This window comes from Euphorbia lathyris, chromosome 7, assembly GCF_963576675.1.
Source record: "Euphorbia lathyris chromosome 7, ddEupLath1.1, whole genome shotgun sequence".
Lineage (NCBI taxonomy): Eukaryota > Viridiplantae > Streptophyta > Magnoliopsida > Malpighiales > Euphorbiaceae > Euphorbia > Euphorbia lathyris.
The window spans coordinates 88,322,009-88,338,520 of NC_088916.1; the positions used below are offsets into that span (position 1 = coordinate 88,322,009).

Below are 16,512 nucleotides of genomic sequence, written 5' to 3' on the forward strand. Positions count from 1 at the left end.
TCAAACACGAACTATACATGACGAGAAATCTCTTAGATGGCTATGAAAAAGCTTTGAATGAGACAACTAAAGAATTCACCGAGTATAGAAAGAAATGCCCTTTGCATGAAGAACCAATTTACATGGATAGAGGGTCTGGTGGTCCTGTTTTGAGCACGAGTGAACCGGAGAAGTTGCCTTTTAAAGAAGAGATGACACAATGTCACAATGTGCTCCAGCTGAAGAACAAGATATGACAGAATGTACCGAAAAACAAGTTAGTGAACAATCTATTTAACTGATACAACTTTATGTTTTAAGTGAAATTTGCTGGAAATTTCTTAACTTTGTTTTAAACATTGTTGCTATGCTAATTTTTGTTTCTATCATAATTAGTTTGTCTATGATAAAACTATGCATGCGATTCTTGAAAGGTAACTTGATTTGTAACTATATGAGATGTTTTTAATTTAAATTCTTTGATCCATCACTGATAAAGAGAGTCAATTAAATTCCATTTGACATCTTAATGTATTTCCAACGTTTCCAAGGAAAGAGAGTGAATTTATAGATGAGCATTTCTGAAATTGCATTCTTTTAAGGGCATATATGAAGATTCACTGAAGGGAACACTATCTGTTTGCATAACGGTACCAATATATTTTTTACTAGGAAGAACCATCATATCTTTAACTGTATATGGAGCACTGTTTGTATATGTGTGTTTGTATAACTATATACTTATTTACCCTATGAGTACAAAAGCAATCCAATATATTAGCTAATATCTATTAGCTACCAGCAACATTGTAAAAATAACTGAACAAGTATAGTATTCTAATGGAATCTAATGTATTATTCCTATGGTCGCATAGCATTTGATAATATGAACATAAAAAAAGTGACTTTACATTTGTGCATACACATTGTTTCAGCTTAATACATTTGTTTCCTCTTTATTTGGCTCAAAACCTTAACTGCTCCCACATTTGTTGCCTCTTTATTTGTTGCCCTTTGCCTCAATTTTTAAAAGTTCCTAATGACCCACATTCATATCTAATTTCATCCAATACCCTCTATTATTGTTAGAGAAGTAACTAAAAACATTAGTATAATTTTTTGTTGTATAAATGAGAAAGTTGAGTTACAAGATTATATGTTTATATTATTATAACTTTAACCCAAACATTTTAAGAAAAATGCACATATAGCCTTTCCAAGTAAGATCAATTTTAGCTCTACCTTACTGAAAATTAGAAAAAACTGAATTAACTAATATTTGTCAATCACTTAAAATCTTCCAAATATCATCTAATGCAATGATATAAACCTTTTCCTAAAAAAATGAAAAATACCGTGTAACTTTAAAATTTGGGAAAAAAGAAAAAAATAATCATAAAACATAACAATATTATTATCTAAAATTTGCCATGACCCTTTTAGATGTAAAATTGCTAATTAAAATTTATATTCGATGTTAATTTTTATTTATTTTTAACAGATAATACAACTAATCAATAAAATATTATTCATATATGAAAAAATTATTATATATGCACCTATTTTTTGGCGCACCTAGGCGGCCGCTCTATTCCTAAAGGCAGAGCTGGCGCTGCTTATATCTCAATAGAATCTTCGGGATGTAGAAAGTGAAAGACACTTTGCCACATGTAAAAAAAAACGCAAAATATATAAATACCAGGGTAAATAATTATAAGGTTTTTATGTATTTACTTAACACGCTAGTAAATCCATCATATTATTATAAGTTCCCTAAGTTTTATCTTAATCAATTCTTTAGTCTTTACATTTGTTTTTGTAAATGAAAGTCTAAAATTGCCTCTAGTTATATACATAAAAAAAATTTATCTTTTAGTTTCAAATTTAATCTAATTAATTTTAAAGAAGTTTTGGAACTACATATACACCAAAATTAATATACTTGAAAAAATGTATTATTAATTTTTTCAAATTGTAATTATTTTTTAATATAATATCTTTAAACCAATATTAAATATTATTATAAATTTTTTAACATCATATTTTTTAATTTTAAAATTGCCTCTTGAAAACGCCACGAACATAGTACGGTCATCTTCAGGGACGTTTTTGCAAGGATCCCAGTCCCATAATTCACGTGCACCCAAGTCAAAATCCACAGCGCTTGGGACAATGCTCATACTCCCGAACACTCGATGAGGAAAACTGGGAATTACCAGCGCTTCGCTTGAGCTTGACGATCCTAGAACATGTCGCAATATGTCAGTGAAAAATTTTTATGGCGGAACATTTGTAAAGAAACTTCTTTCTCCACTATCCTAGCAGTGAGAGAGATTTCTGCTGACATTTCTAAAGGTAATGTGTTTGCATCAAGACTTTTCAGACATAAAACAGCCTCATCTGCAATGGCATTGAGCAAAATATCCTAGAGGGGGACGGGGTTCATAACAATACCCAAGAGTGTTCTAGATATTAAGTACTCTGTTGCTGCTGCTTCTCTAAACAAATTGATCAATATTAATTTTTAGGTACAGCACCATGGTTTTGTAGGATCAATCAACCAAAAATGCATCTAAACAACACAAGATCTCTAGAATGATTTCCTTTAAATAATGCATATTTAAAGAAGAAATTAGTAATTTAAACATAAACTTACTTGCAGTCTCATATCATCCTCGCTGTTAGAAGAGATTGTTTTCGCCGGCAACATTCAGCAATCACTGATAAAATATCCTTTTTTTGTTCTTGAGAAAGCCTGAAAGATCTTTGCTGTTCTCATGTTTCTTCACCATTGTTTTTCCTGCACATAGTTAAGGTTTTTCAGATTTTTGTGAATATTTTCCGTTCTTAACAACCCTAGCTATCTATAAAATAATGATTCTTATTACCTCTTTGATGTTGATTTCGATTTGATTTTATTTGTTGCCTGCCAGATCTGTTGAGCCGCTTTTTGTGGAACGTAAACCCTAATCCACAGCACATAAGATTGGAGATATCAATGTCTAATGCACAACCACATTTACAATATGCATTTATGTAGGTCAGGCTATTTGTATGGGATATTGAATTCATATCAAATAATAGGCATCATACATAAAACAACCCCTACATTTTTTAAGTTCTAAATTACCCTCTATTCTAATCTAATTACATTAAATAACCTTATAATCTTATACAATTACATTCAATAATCCATATTATTGTTCAATTGTATTTAATAATCTCAAAAATCTTATGAACTTTCAAAAGTTCATAATTATTTATATATTTGGCGTGTCTTTCACTTTCTACACCCAAAATATTATCTAAAAAATTCTAACAAGAATTCCTTTCTCTTTCTTTGATGAATCACTAATTATTGTGTATAAGTTTTCCTTAATCGGAATTAATTAAGTATCTAAAAAGCCAGTCAATGTAAGAATTGAATTCCTAATATGGCTCAAATCATCCTTCCATTTCCGGTACAAACGGAGACATTTTTCTTTTCTAGCAAGTTACATTTTTATATACTCTGTTTAACTCTTCTTCCGTAGATTTTCCGCATTCCGTTTCCGTGCAACATAGCACATATATATTCCTCAAAAATGCTAATCTCTAAATTCAATCTCTTTACTTGGAAACAATGGAAATAGATTAAGATCTTCAATGGAATTAAATTCATTCGGTGTTGATCAAACAATTAAAAAAGCTGATAATATAGTCATTACAAATGCAATGAATGATATCGGTTGAATCAATCCGCCTAAAAGTAGGCAACTGAATTGAAGCAAAACAATAATACCAATTGAGAAAATCAGGCACCAACAATTTCCTAATCATTTGTTACAAACAACAAATTAGTATTTTGAGAGAAACATCTAGCATTGTCAAACTAAAATGAACAATAGCTAATGCTTTACTAAATGAACAAACACAGATTTGGACTCTGCAATTTTCTCCATTGCAAATTAAGCTAAAAATAGTTACTCCCAAAGCCACAATCTCAACTAGTTGAAAATGCAGGAAATTACAGCAAAAATAATTGTCTGCTGAAATTTACATAATATTCAGATCAAGCATTAGCAGCATAGTTTCATCATAGCAAATAACAAACAATCTTGATTTGTATAAAAAAACTTATCATAACACCAGAAGCATAAACAAACTTGCGGTTTCAATTTCAAGTAATCATATCATCCTCACACATTAGATAGGTTATATAAACAAACACACTAGAGAGCAACATCTAACAAAAATGAGCATATCAAGTTTAAAACAAACTTATAGAACACATCAGACAACTTATGTAAGGCACTCACAAACAAACAAATTTGACAATAAATCTATTGAAATCACAATTACAATCCTAAAATTCTCACCTTTTGGCATAATCATTTTTTAAAAACCACTATAGAAAACAAGTAATTAAAGAAAAATTAATAATGATAGATCATTTGTAAACACATATAATAAGCTAGAGTAGTTGAAAAACTCATTATATCTTCAGAATTGCTATTAAAACATGAAACCCAACAAAGAAAAACGCAGGAATTTGATTTGTTAATAGTTTCCTGCAAAAAAAAATTATTAAGATAGGATCAAAATACTGACCATCACTTGATGCTCCTCCCTTCTTTCTTGAGGAAGGGTTTTTATAGAATTAAGCTTGATTCTCTTTGGAAATTTACTCGAGGACAGAGCAGTTAGAGATCAGATCCTAAAAGCATTGATGAATGCTAACTTTCTAGAAAAGATAAGCCCTAATCCTAAGTATTGATTTCTATAGAATTGATTATGCCACTTTCTGGAGAAGATAAACCCTAATCCTAACCGTATCCATAATTGATATATGGGCTATCTACTATTCAGATCTCACACAAGAGATATCTATGAACATTGGGTAACGCTAATTGCTATTCCGCGATTGAGAAGAGTAAAGGTGTAAGTCCAGTTATATAGGTGATGTCATCCCTTCCTCTCAAACTTCACCTACCCACTAAAGTTTTAAAGTTCTAAATTAGACCTTCTATTTTTGTCTAATTATCTTTAATAGCCTCATATTTTTGTCCAATTTTATCTTTATATAATTAATTTCAATAACCTCAAAATTTCAATTGTTCTCTAAATTCTTAAAAGTTCACAAGTATTTACCAATAAGTTATTTTCTTTTTGACATGTGACACATGGTGTCTCTCACTGTAACAGTTTGGGCCAAATATTAGTCTTAAATTTAACCCTAACGTTCTTAATTCTATTGTGATTTAACCTTAACGTATGAAATTATGCAAATTTAACTCTGATAGTAAGATCAATTTGAGTCATACCTTACCGAAAATTAGAAAAAACATGTTTTATTAGTATTTTACTATCACTTTAGTTTATTAATTTATTAGTAACAAAACTATAAAAATTCAGCTAAAATGCTAAAAACTAAATCTGCTACATATAACTTAATCACAATTTTTTTATCAAATTCTCTTAAATATTTATAGTGTTATTAATATAGTTATAAGAAAAATAAAAAATATATATAACTGCTTCAATCTAACGACAAACTTGTTTGGAAGATACGATGTGATAATTAAATAACAGTAACTAGTCTTTTTGCATTTTCGACAGAGCTTGGCTAAACTTGGTCTTGCTTGGAAAAATTAGGGTTTTATTTGCATCACTTCATATGTTAGGAGCTAAATATGCACCTTGATTGAAGCGTTATGGTTAAATTTGACGCTTATCCCAATAAAAAAATATACAAAATTACAAAATAAATATTACATGTTGCAATTATTGAGTTTCTATAGGGATCGTGCCGTGTCAATTTCGAAGTAGTGTCAAAATTATTAAACCGTAATCCAACCCAAAAAATTTCATTTCAATCTCGTATTAACCTAATCAGGATGATATCGATTACATGTGGTGTTGTCGAGTCATATATAATTTTACTATGGGTCAAAATTATTTTTAGGAAAACCTCAATTTTAATCTTGAGGTTATTGGGAATTTCCCTCTAATTTTACAAAAAGGCTTACTTTTAATCATTGCCCTAAAATATTGGTTCAATTTTATCATTTTCTAATAAATTCCGTGGAAACTTTTTATTCGAAATTATTTTGAAAATGATAAAATTAAATTAAATTTTCTATTATCAAAATAAAATTCACAAAAAAGTTTATGAATGGACAAAATTAAGCTGTTTTATAAGATAAGGACAAAATTATTATCTTTTTCAATAACTTTAGAAGGAATTAGCTTTATAAGTAGATTGATTTGTGTGAAACAAAATCCAGAAATAAGATTTGTTTGGTGCTGGAGAATTCTTCAATTCCACGATAACACCTGCTGGCCCATTCGCCGACTTCTTCAATGATTTGCAACATCGAAGGATTCCTAAACATTTGATGAACCTTTGGAGAGTGGCAATCATCACTTGCCCTTGGCTGATCCGGAAAACTCAGAACCATGCTTTTTTTAACGATATCAATCCAAATCACTAAATCCCGGCTATGGCTCTCGGTTCGTGAGACTAGACATTTTGCTGACCCCGGAACCATTCGACAGCGGCCTGCCCCGAACATAATTATCGTTCGCTGGGTCCCCCGCCGGCGGGATGGACCAAAGCCAACACAGATGGATCCGCATCAGGCTCACCAGGTTTGGCAGGTTCAGGAGGCATTTTTCGACACCATAGAGGGTTCCCGAAGGGCTGTTTCGCCTTCCCCATTGGTGAATCCTTTGTGCATATTGCTGAGCTGGGGCTGTCATTTTCGCAATTGAAATCGCATGGGAAAAAGGGTGGCACCAACTATGGATAGAATCAGACTCCTCTTTTGTGGTAAGCATGTTAAAACAGCGTTCTTCGAAGGTCCCGTGGCTGATCCGACAAGCTTGGACGAGATTTTTACACTAATGCGCTAATATGGAGGTAATAATTACACATTTACAGGGAAGGAAACCGCTCGGCTGACTCTTTGGCACGCTTTGGAGCTTCATCCCCGTGATTAACCTGGTGGCACTCTGCCCCTGAATTTTTTCAATCTTTTATTTTTGACGATCTATGTAACGTTGGACATATCTGTTAGAAAAATGGCTTTGAAACATTGGTGTGTTTAATAAAAATGGGTTTGAAAGTGTGGTGTATATTTGTCTTTAACCACTTTGCTCTCAAGAGCACTTTTACAATCCCGCATGGGAAACTTATAACCCTTTGAGTGGGTATATATAGAGTTGGCCTTTAGAAGCCTTTAAATTGTGTTAAGTGGTTTTTAGCAAATATACCACGTGCGCTCGTTCGCGCGACGCCCGCCCGTCCCGACTTTTTTCTATATGAACGTTACAACTTTCATATTTTTGGAGGCTATAAACACAACCAGTTTCGAAAAAAACTTTTCTTTCAATCGTTTTCCGAAATCGCTTTCAAGGCAGTGGTCTCCGCCACGGCACAGTTCGATTTCCGATTTCCGTTCTTAATTTCAATTTGGTTTTTCTGTAACCCTCATTTGTTTCCTACAATATCCGTTCTGTTTTATCCTTTCTTTGTACTCTTTTGGATTTTTTAATATAATGGGCTGGGCAGTTTAAGCGGCTAAGGGTGCCAGCCTGGCTGGGATGTCTGGCTTCTTTTTCTGTCCTTGTTCCAACCTTCATTCAAAAAAAGTTGTGTATCCCATTGTTTCTAGAAGAATAGTTTGATTGAGTCTCACCTGTTGAGCTACTAGAGTTAAGAAAGAGTGGAGCAAGTGGCAGGAAAAAAAACATATCCTATCCCTAATTTTCTTCAATCTGGCGACCAAGTTATAGGGAATCTTAAACTACTCTTAGTTGGCTACGAATGGAATTTGGGGGCAAATTCAAAATATGAGAAACTATGTAATAAAATACCTTACACTATTTGCTTAAATTCTACCATCTGGTATGAAGTTGTTGTCTACCATATAATAAAATACTGTTAACTAAGACGGATCCTGAGATTTTGGAGGCGTAGGGGCGAAGCTTCAAACCAGGGCATAGTAAATAAGTACAGGTAAAAAATCAATTATGTAAAAAGAAAAATTACTTATAAATGACACCTTTTTATTACTTTTAACAAGGGATCTAATAAAGTTTGAAATAAAAAAATATTTTATTTCATATTAAAAACTTAGTTGCTCATACAAAATATTATCTACGAGCATTTCTAAATGCAGAATCACTAAAAATAAGCATACACCAACATTCTCTAATATATTTTTCTCAATAGATAAAATTATTAAACTATTTAATCTTTTTTTGCGATGATGATCTCAAATAGTTTTTCAATAATTTTAACTCTAAAAAATTTCTTTTAGCAGATATATAGTTAAGTGGATTCGAAGCGCAATCGAAACATTTGGGTAATAATCTGCTGTTTTGACAAACTCAAGAATTTCAAATGCTGCAGCAATAATTTTGGCCAAAGATTTGCAAAACTTTCATTTCTGAAAAAGAATCATTTGCATCAACATGTGAAAAATTATTATAGTAATAAATTTATGTGTTGTGACTATTTAGGACTATGACATGTATTTATCATTTTGAGATTTTAATTTCAGTATTTTTTATAAAACATTATATTTGGACCCTTCCCTCCATTGTGCCTAGATATGTGTTGCAAATTATTTAAGCCTAGGATTATTTCCTTAACTGTTTTATCTTTTAAGATTTCATTTTTGTATTTTTTTTTTCTAAAAATATTATTTTTGGGCTCCTCCATACCCTAGGCCCTGGTTTGTCCAAATGCGATATTTACGTATTGTCGTAATGCCTTGAATCAGTATATCCCGTTTCCTATTCGGAGTAGGATTTGGGTTTCGGATTCCTAGTTGGATTAGGATCATGGGTTCCTATTTGGATTGGGATCATGAGTTCCTAGTTGGATTGGGATTGGGATCATGGGTTCCTAGTGGGATTAGGATCATGGGTTCCTAGTGGGATTAGGTTAGATTAGGTATTATAAATACCCCCATTATGTAACCTAATCATTGTAATCTGATTTTCGCCTCCTAATAATACTATTCTCCTTCTGCCCGTGGACTAGCCAACACAACGTTGGTGAACACGTAAATCTGTGTTTTTCGATTGATTGTTTATTTATCTTTCATTAATTTCGCACAACAAACTGGTATCAGAGAAAGATGTCTGCGATGAACGTGAAAATCGAAAAGTTTATTGGGAGAAATAGTTTCAGTCTATGGCAGATCAAGATGCGGGCTTTGTTAAAACAACAAGGTCTGTGGACGCCGTTGAAGAAGGCAACGGGAGAAGTCACTGCTCAGATGACGATTCTGGAAGAAAAGGCACATTCAACAATTATGTTGTGCCTCGCAGATGACATCATCACTGAGACGAAGAGACTGCTGCCGGTCTGTGGATGAAGTTAGAGAGCTTATACATGACGAAATCTCTAACGAACAAACTTCTTCTGAAACAACATCTGTTTGGCCTGCGAATGCAGGAAGGTACGCAACTCAGGGATCATTTAGATCAATTGAACACATTATCATTTAAATTTTGGACAGAGCTTGGTTAAAATTGGTATTGCTTGAAAAAATTAGGGTTTAATTTGCATAACTTCATACGTTAAACCTGCACTTTGATTGAAGCGGCATGGTTAAATTAGACCCTTGTCCCAATAAAAAATGTATAAAAACTTACAACATAAATATTACATGTTGCAACTATTGAGTTTGTATTGTGATCATGTCGTGTCAATTTCGAATTAGTGTCAAAATGATTAAACCGTAATCTAACCCAAAAAATTTCATTTCAATCTCGTATTAACCTAATTGGGATAGTATCGATTATGTGTGTTGTTGTCGAGTCATATATAATTTTACTATGGATCAGATTTATTTTTAGGAGAACCTCAATTTTAATCATGAGGTTATTGGGAATTTCCCTCTAATTTTATAAAATGGCTTAATTTTTATCTTTGCTGTAAATTATTGGCTCAATTTTCTAATAAATTTGGTGGAAACTTTTTATTCGAAATTATTTTGAAAATGATAAAACTAAATCAAATTTTCTATTATCAAAATAAAATTCACAAAAGAAATTATGAATGGACAAAATTAAGATGTTTTATAAGATAAGGACAAAATTAATTTTTTTCAATAACTTTAGAAGGAGTTAGCCTTATACAATTTATTAATTATAAGATTAAGTAGATTGATTTGTCTGAAACTAAATCTAAAAATAAGATTTGTTTGGTGCTGTGAGTATCCCATCATTTCTAGAAGAACAGTTTGATTGAGTCCCTTTGGTTGAGCTGCTAGAGTTAAGAAAGCGTGGACCACTTGGCAGGGAAAAAAACTTATCTTATCCCTAATTTTCTTCAAGCTTACCACGAAGTTACAGGGAAGCTTAAACTACTCTTAGTTGACTAAGAATGGAATTTGGGGGCAAAATCCAAATATGAGAAAGTATATAATAAAATACCTTACACCATTTTACTTAAATTCAACCATTTGGTGTGAAGCTGTTGTCTACCATATAATAAAATACTGTTAACCTTCTGTGATACATAAAAGAGGAACACCAAAGAAAAGAAAACATAAGATAAGAGATATAGCAGTCACTCAAGAGATATGTTTAGTTACTTTTACAGTTTCAGTCATTTTTTCTACACGTTTAAACCATAAGACAAAATTTTACCAGAGGAGGAGATGTGAATAAGTTCGATAAAATACAATTTCTATATAGATATGTCTGGTCTGTCCAAATCTGATATTCACGTATATCAATAATCATGATAACATTTATTTGTTTTACTCTAATTTAGAGTGATTTTGTGGTGTGGAATGATTGTGAAAGGTGAGTCAGAAGCTGCTTAGGATATTCAGGTAGCCTGAAAATGCAAATCTTGGTTGTAACGTTCTGAAATATTTTTGTTACATCCTCAACAAAAAAAAAAATAAGAATTTGGAATTGGAAATTAAACATCATTGGGTGCACATGACTAGAACAACATATTCATTTACTAATTTAGAACAACATTAGTTTCATTGTAATCAAACTCTAACTTTAAAAGACAAAAACCATTCTACCTATTAAACCAGAGCATTGAGCAATGCTTACATAATCTCGTCTCTAACTGGTAGAGTTTGATAAATTTCCGACGAGGAAAATTAACTATGAAGGAAAAAACCAAGCTTAACTCGGTAGGAACACTTCCCCAAAAATGTGAGGAAAGACATCGTTTTGGCCTCCTTGGAGCATAAAAGAAAATGCACAACCCTTCATATGTTGGGAGCCGCAATCGCAAATAAAGATGGATAGATGAGTAGGGGCCAAACCATCCCTATAAATGATGGTTCTCCGTTGCAAAAAAAATATGTCGGTACCGTTATGCAAACAGACCATGTTCCCTTCAGTGAATCATCATATATGCCCTTAAAAGAATGCAATTTCTTTAATCAAACATCTGTCCTTAAAAAGAGCATTATTGAAGAGAGGAATGGACTATGAAGGAAGAAACAATGCTTAACTCGCTAGAAACACTTCCTCAAGAAAGTAGGGAACACCATCAAGTGATAGTTATGAACCCATAACCCGATCTGCAAAAATTTTATTAGGAGAAAAGTATGCTTGCCGCAGCAACTTGTCAAAACTCATCAAGCCACATACTAAATCCGCATCAAAGCTGAATAACCATCTACTCCATTTGAACCTTATGATGATGGAGCATCTGAATCTCCTTTATAGTGAATAAAAGAAGGATGTCAATTATTTCCATCACATTTATTAACGTGGTGGGTTTAATTTTCAAAATATGGAGCAAGTCTTACATTTATATGACCACAACTGAAATAACAGTCAAAGATGAACATAACATTTCTTTTTCGTTTCTATTTCCGTTTCTTTTTAGAAATAACATTTCTGATATCTATTTGTGTGCAACTTAGCACATATATAATCCTTCTAATTCAGAAATGCTCATATATAAATTCACTCTATTTACTTGGAAACAATGGAAATACATATTAAGATGTCAAATGGAATTAAATTGGATCAAATAATTTCAATTAAAAACATCTCATAAAGATACAGAGATCATAGGCTGATGTAGATAGCATTCAAATCAAGTTACCTTTCAAGCATAGCTGGCATAGTTTTATCATAGACAAACTAATTATGATAGAAACGTCTAATAACAAAAATTAGCATACCAACAATGTTAAAAACAAAGTTAAGAAGTTTCAATCAAATTTCACTTAAAACATAAAGTTGGATCAGTTAAATAGATTATTGAGTAACTTGTTTTTCGGATGGAGCACATTCTGTCATATCTTGTTCTTCATCTGGAGAATATTGTGTCATCTCTTCTTTAAAAGGCAACTTCTCCTGTTCACTCGTGCTCAAAACAGGACCACTAGACCATGTATCCATGTAAATTGGTTCTTCAGGACCACCATACTCGGTGAATTCTTTAGTTGTCTCATTCAAAGCTTTTTTCATAGCCATCTAAGAGATTTCTCGTCATGTATAGTTCGTGTTTGAACCTAGAAGTCTCCATATATCTTCTGATGATCGATTTACATATGCATTAAGAAAGTGTCATTTTCTTTGGTACGAGTGGTTTTCACATCCCAACATGAACTATAATCACTTCTTTATATTATTGTTTTTCGTGGATTGATACTTCGGATGTACCTATTTCCAAGCCTTGTTACTATCTGGTGATTCTGCCTCCTTGAACTAATAAAAGGAGTTCGTGAAGCTTCTATAACAACTATAAGACTCTCAGAACTACCCCTGGAAATTCAATAGATACACATGTTTCCCAATAGCATAGATTAGGAGTAATATAGATCTCTTCACAATTCTCATTAAAACCTAAAATTCAAGAGATGAAAAGTCCAAAGTTTTACCCGAAAGAATTATGCTTCTAAAATTCAATAGCTTTCAAGTAGTTGCTTGGAAAGAAAATATTTCCTGCAAAAAAAAATCATTATGGAATCAAAATCCAATGAGCAACAAATAGTAAATGCCAACAAAAACTCAGAAATAACTTGGAATTGGGCAATTCAAATATAGAGCTTTGTGCTATTAATATTTTAGCAGATAACGTAATGGAGGTTCATGACTATCACTTGATGAGATTCTGAAAGCATTGCTGAATGCTGATTTAATTGGTTTTCATAGATTTGATTTGCTTTGTTACCTCGAAGATTTGTTGAGCCACTTTCTGCAGAAGGTAAACCCTAATCGCACACCATCAACATCACAACAACTTTCCAGATTTGAGATCTCTCGGGGGGAGGTATTAATATGGAATGCACAGACACATTTACAGAGAAGACAAGAGAGGGGCGGAGAAAACAAGAGTTGTGAAAACAGTAGCTATAGTTATATAGGCCAGGCCATTTGTGTGAGATATTTAATTAGTATAAAATATTAAGCTTGATATATTCCAACAACCCCCTAAATTTTGAAAGTGCTAAATTACTCTATATTCTTATGGGATAAGGTACTAAAATAGACCTAACGTGTTTTGAAAAGTATCAATTTAGGCTCAACGTTCAAAATAGCACCAATATAGCCTTAACGTTTACAATATAGCATCAATTTAGGCCTCACGTACAAAATAGCATCAATATTGGCTTAACGTTTACAAAATATATCCAATTTAAACTAAACGTCACAATTAAATTAACCATATTATATTCTTTTCCTATTAACTTTACATGTTATTTTTTTATTTAGTTCTATTTTATTATTTATTATAATATAATTAATTAGTATTATTGTCCATTAAAACCTTATATTTGTTTTTCATCATCATTCCATGATCCTAAATTCTATGGCTCATGTAATATATGAAAACTAAAAGTAATTGAATATTTCGAACGCTAGTTAAAATAATATTGATATATGTCATTGACTATCTACAATATTTCGAACAAAATTGTAGATATTCAATTACTTTTAGTTTGCATATATTACATGAGCAATGAAATTTAGGAGTCATGGAATTATTGATGAAAAACAAATATAAGATCTTAATGGACAAGAATATAATATGATTAATTTAATTATGACGTGTAGCGTAATTTGGATATATTTTTTAAACGTTAAGCTTAAATTTGTATTATTTTGTAAACTTTAAGCCTATATTGGTGCTATTTTGTACGTGAGGCCTAAATTGATGCTATATTGTAAACGTTAAGCCTAAATTGATATTATGTTGTAAACGTTAAGCCTATATTGATGATATTTTGAACGTTGAGCCTAAATTGATACTTCCCCAAAAACCTTAGGCCTATTTTGATACCTTATCCCTATTCTTATCTAATTACATTAAAAAACCTTATATTCTTATCCAATTGCATTTAATAACCTCTATACTTGTCCAATTGTATTCAATAATCTCAAAACATCAACTATCTCGTTGAAGTTCCAAGAGTTTATGAGGTTATCGAATGCAATTACACATGAATAACTAACCATTTAGAACTTTTGAAAGTTCGGGGGAAGTTAAACTTTTGGGCCAAGTAGATGGAACAAGAGAAAATAAGAGAGTAAAATCATATCAGAATTTTATGGGTATATAATTTATTAGACCTCTCTTTTTTTCCCTAACACATTGTTTAGTACTTCTATTTTGAAAACACATCATAGAATCTCTAAAATCTGTTACTCTTAACGTTTTGGTCTGTGGGTGTATTTAAAAAAAATTAACCGTTATATTTTGGTGTAAATAGGGAGACAAAAAATAACAGAGTAATAGGATCGTTTTGTATTCCAATATGACTGTCGTGAAAGATAACATATGTTTGCTTAAAAAAATTAAAAAATAGACAAAAGGACTAAAGGATTAAGCGTGACAAATGGTAGGGACCTCATAATGTGTTTTTCAAAATAGAAAGACTAAACAATATGGTGCGCAAAAATATGAAGACTAATAAATTATTTATACTAATTTATTAACCGAATTGAATTCATGTCTTGCAAATATTGTTTTGGCGTGACATATGATTTTACTTTTTATTTTTTGTTAATATAAACATGGAAAAATACAGGAGGAATATAGTATTCATACTAATTTAGGGATAAGACTAGATAGATTTTAGGGATAAAACCAAGTTTAACCCTAACGTCTTAAGGATGTGTCGATTTAACGTTAACATATGAAACAATACAAATTTAAACGTTTCCAAGTAAGATCAATTTAAGTCCTACGTTATAGAAAATTAGAAAAAAAAAACATGTTTTATTAGTATATATACAAAATTAGAAAATTTTTGCTAAAATGCTAGTAAAAACTAAATCGGCTACATATAAATAATCATAATTTTATGTCAAATTGTCTAAAATATTTAGAGTGTTATTAATATAGGTATAAAAAGTATATGAATCTGCTTCAATTGATCGATAAACTTATTTGAAAGATTCGACGTGATAATTAAATAACAGTAAATCAGTCTTTTTATATTTTCGATAACGCGGGGCTAAAATTGATCTTGCTTGGAAAAAAATTAGGGTTTAACTCGCATCATTTCATACGTAGGGGCAAAATCTCCACTTTGACTGAAACATTATGTCAAACCCGGCCCAAAATAAGATCAGATAAGACGGTGAGACATTACCACTGACTTATTATATAAACCAGTAGCAATATCTCTCAATTAAGGAGAAAAATCAAATCAAAAACCAAATTCTGGTTTAAAGCTAAAATGAATAACATATATCGTTTCCAGCTTAACTTTTTCATACGGAGTCCGATTAATGCGATTCAAAAACCCCTGGAAACATAAGATAAAAATAAAGAACTTTCATTTAGGACTCCATGACAGATTCGGCTTATCTGGTCAAAAAATGCATCACAAGATTCAGATATGAATCTGATCTTCCAGCAGCACCTATATAGACAATTCTCTATATCACTAGCTCAAAGTTATGACTTAATCATAACCGATATCACACTATTCCATAAGTTCTCAACTCCAGCTAATTATAGATATACCAGTAGATAATACAAACCAAACAAAAGGACACTGCCAAAAACAAGTTATACAAGTGTCCGTATACTATCCACATATATGTACATGAACAAAATGGATGCAATACCCTAGAGACGACTTGCACCTCGTAGCTGTAACCGAACCTCGCCCTAGGATCGAGTACCCCTCTCGGTACCTTGCAATTCCTCGCCTAAAACAAAACAATAAAAACATTTGGAAAACATGAGATAAAAATCACAATAAGAAACTATCAGCTCTAAAAATCAACTTTACTTAATATAACTACATATATAGACATTTATAAAGGATTTAATCAAAACCTTGTAAAATATACTCAAAACTAAAGTTCATAATAGGATCAAGGTATTAAACCAAAAACCAAAAATATATAATCTTGTATCCATTCTTGAGTTCATCCCCTTATAATTCAAATCACAATTCACAACATATACGAGACGTCTCTTAACATTGCCTATCCCATATGATCTTACCCAACACTTCTCTGCCATACCCAATAGGTCTTCAGACTGTGTACACAGGCCATATTTCTCACTAAATATGGTCTTTGAAAATTAAA

The 16,512-nt window shown here is 31.7% G+C and overlaps 2 long non-coding RNA genes across 3 annotated transcripts; both read right to left on the reverse strand.

Annotated features, from left to right (window-relative positions):
• Nucleotides 1-2,062: 2,062 nt before the first annotated feature.
• On the reverse strand, nucleotides 2,063-4,862 carry LOC136201521 (uncharacterized). The gene is made up of 4 exons (XR_010673886.1): nucleotides 4,570-4,862; nucleotides 2,868-2,945; nucleotides 2,636-2,779; nucleotides 2,063-2,221 (listed from the first exon to the last, which is right to left on the reverse strand). It is a non-coding gene; the product is annotated as an uncharacterized lncRNA (long non-coding RNA).
• Nucleotides 4,863-10,848: 5,986 nt separating this feature from the next.
• LOC136201045 (uncharacterized) lies at nucleotides 10,849-13,296 on the reverse strand. 2 transcript variants are annotated; one of them, XR_010673652.1, is made up of 3 exons: nucleotides 13,136-13,296; nucleotides 12,843-12,906; nucleotides 10,849-11,668 (listed from the first exon to the last, which is right to left on the reverse strand). It is a non-coding gene; the product is annotated as an uncharacterized lncRNA (long non-coding RNA). The 2 variants fall into 2 exon arrangements; XR_010673653.1 differs by lacking the exon at nucleotides 10,849-11,668 and adding an exon at nucleotides 12,211-12,726.
• Between the last annotated feature and the right edge of the window lie 3,216 nt (nucleotides 13,297-16,512).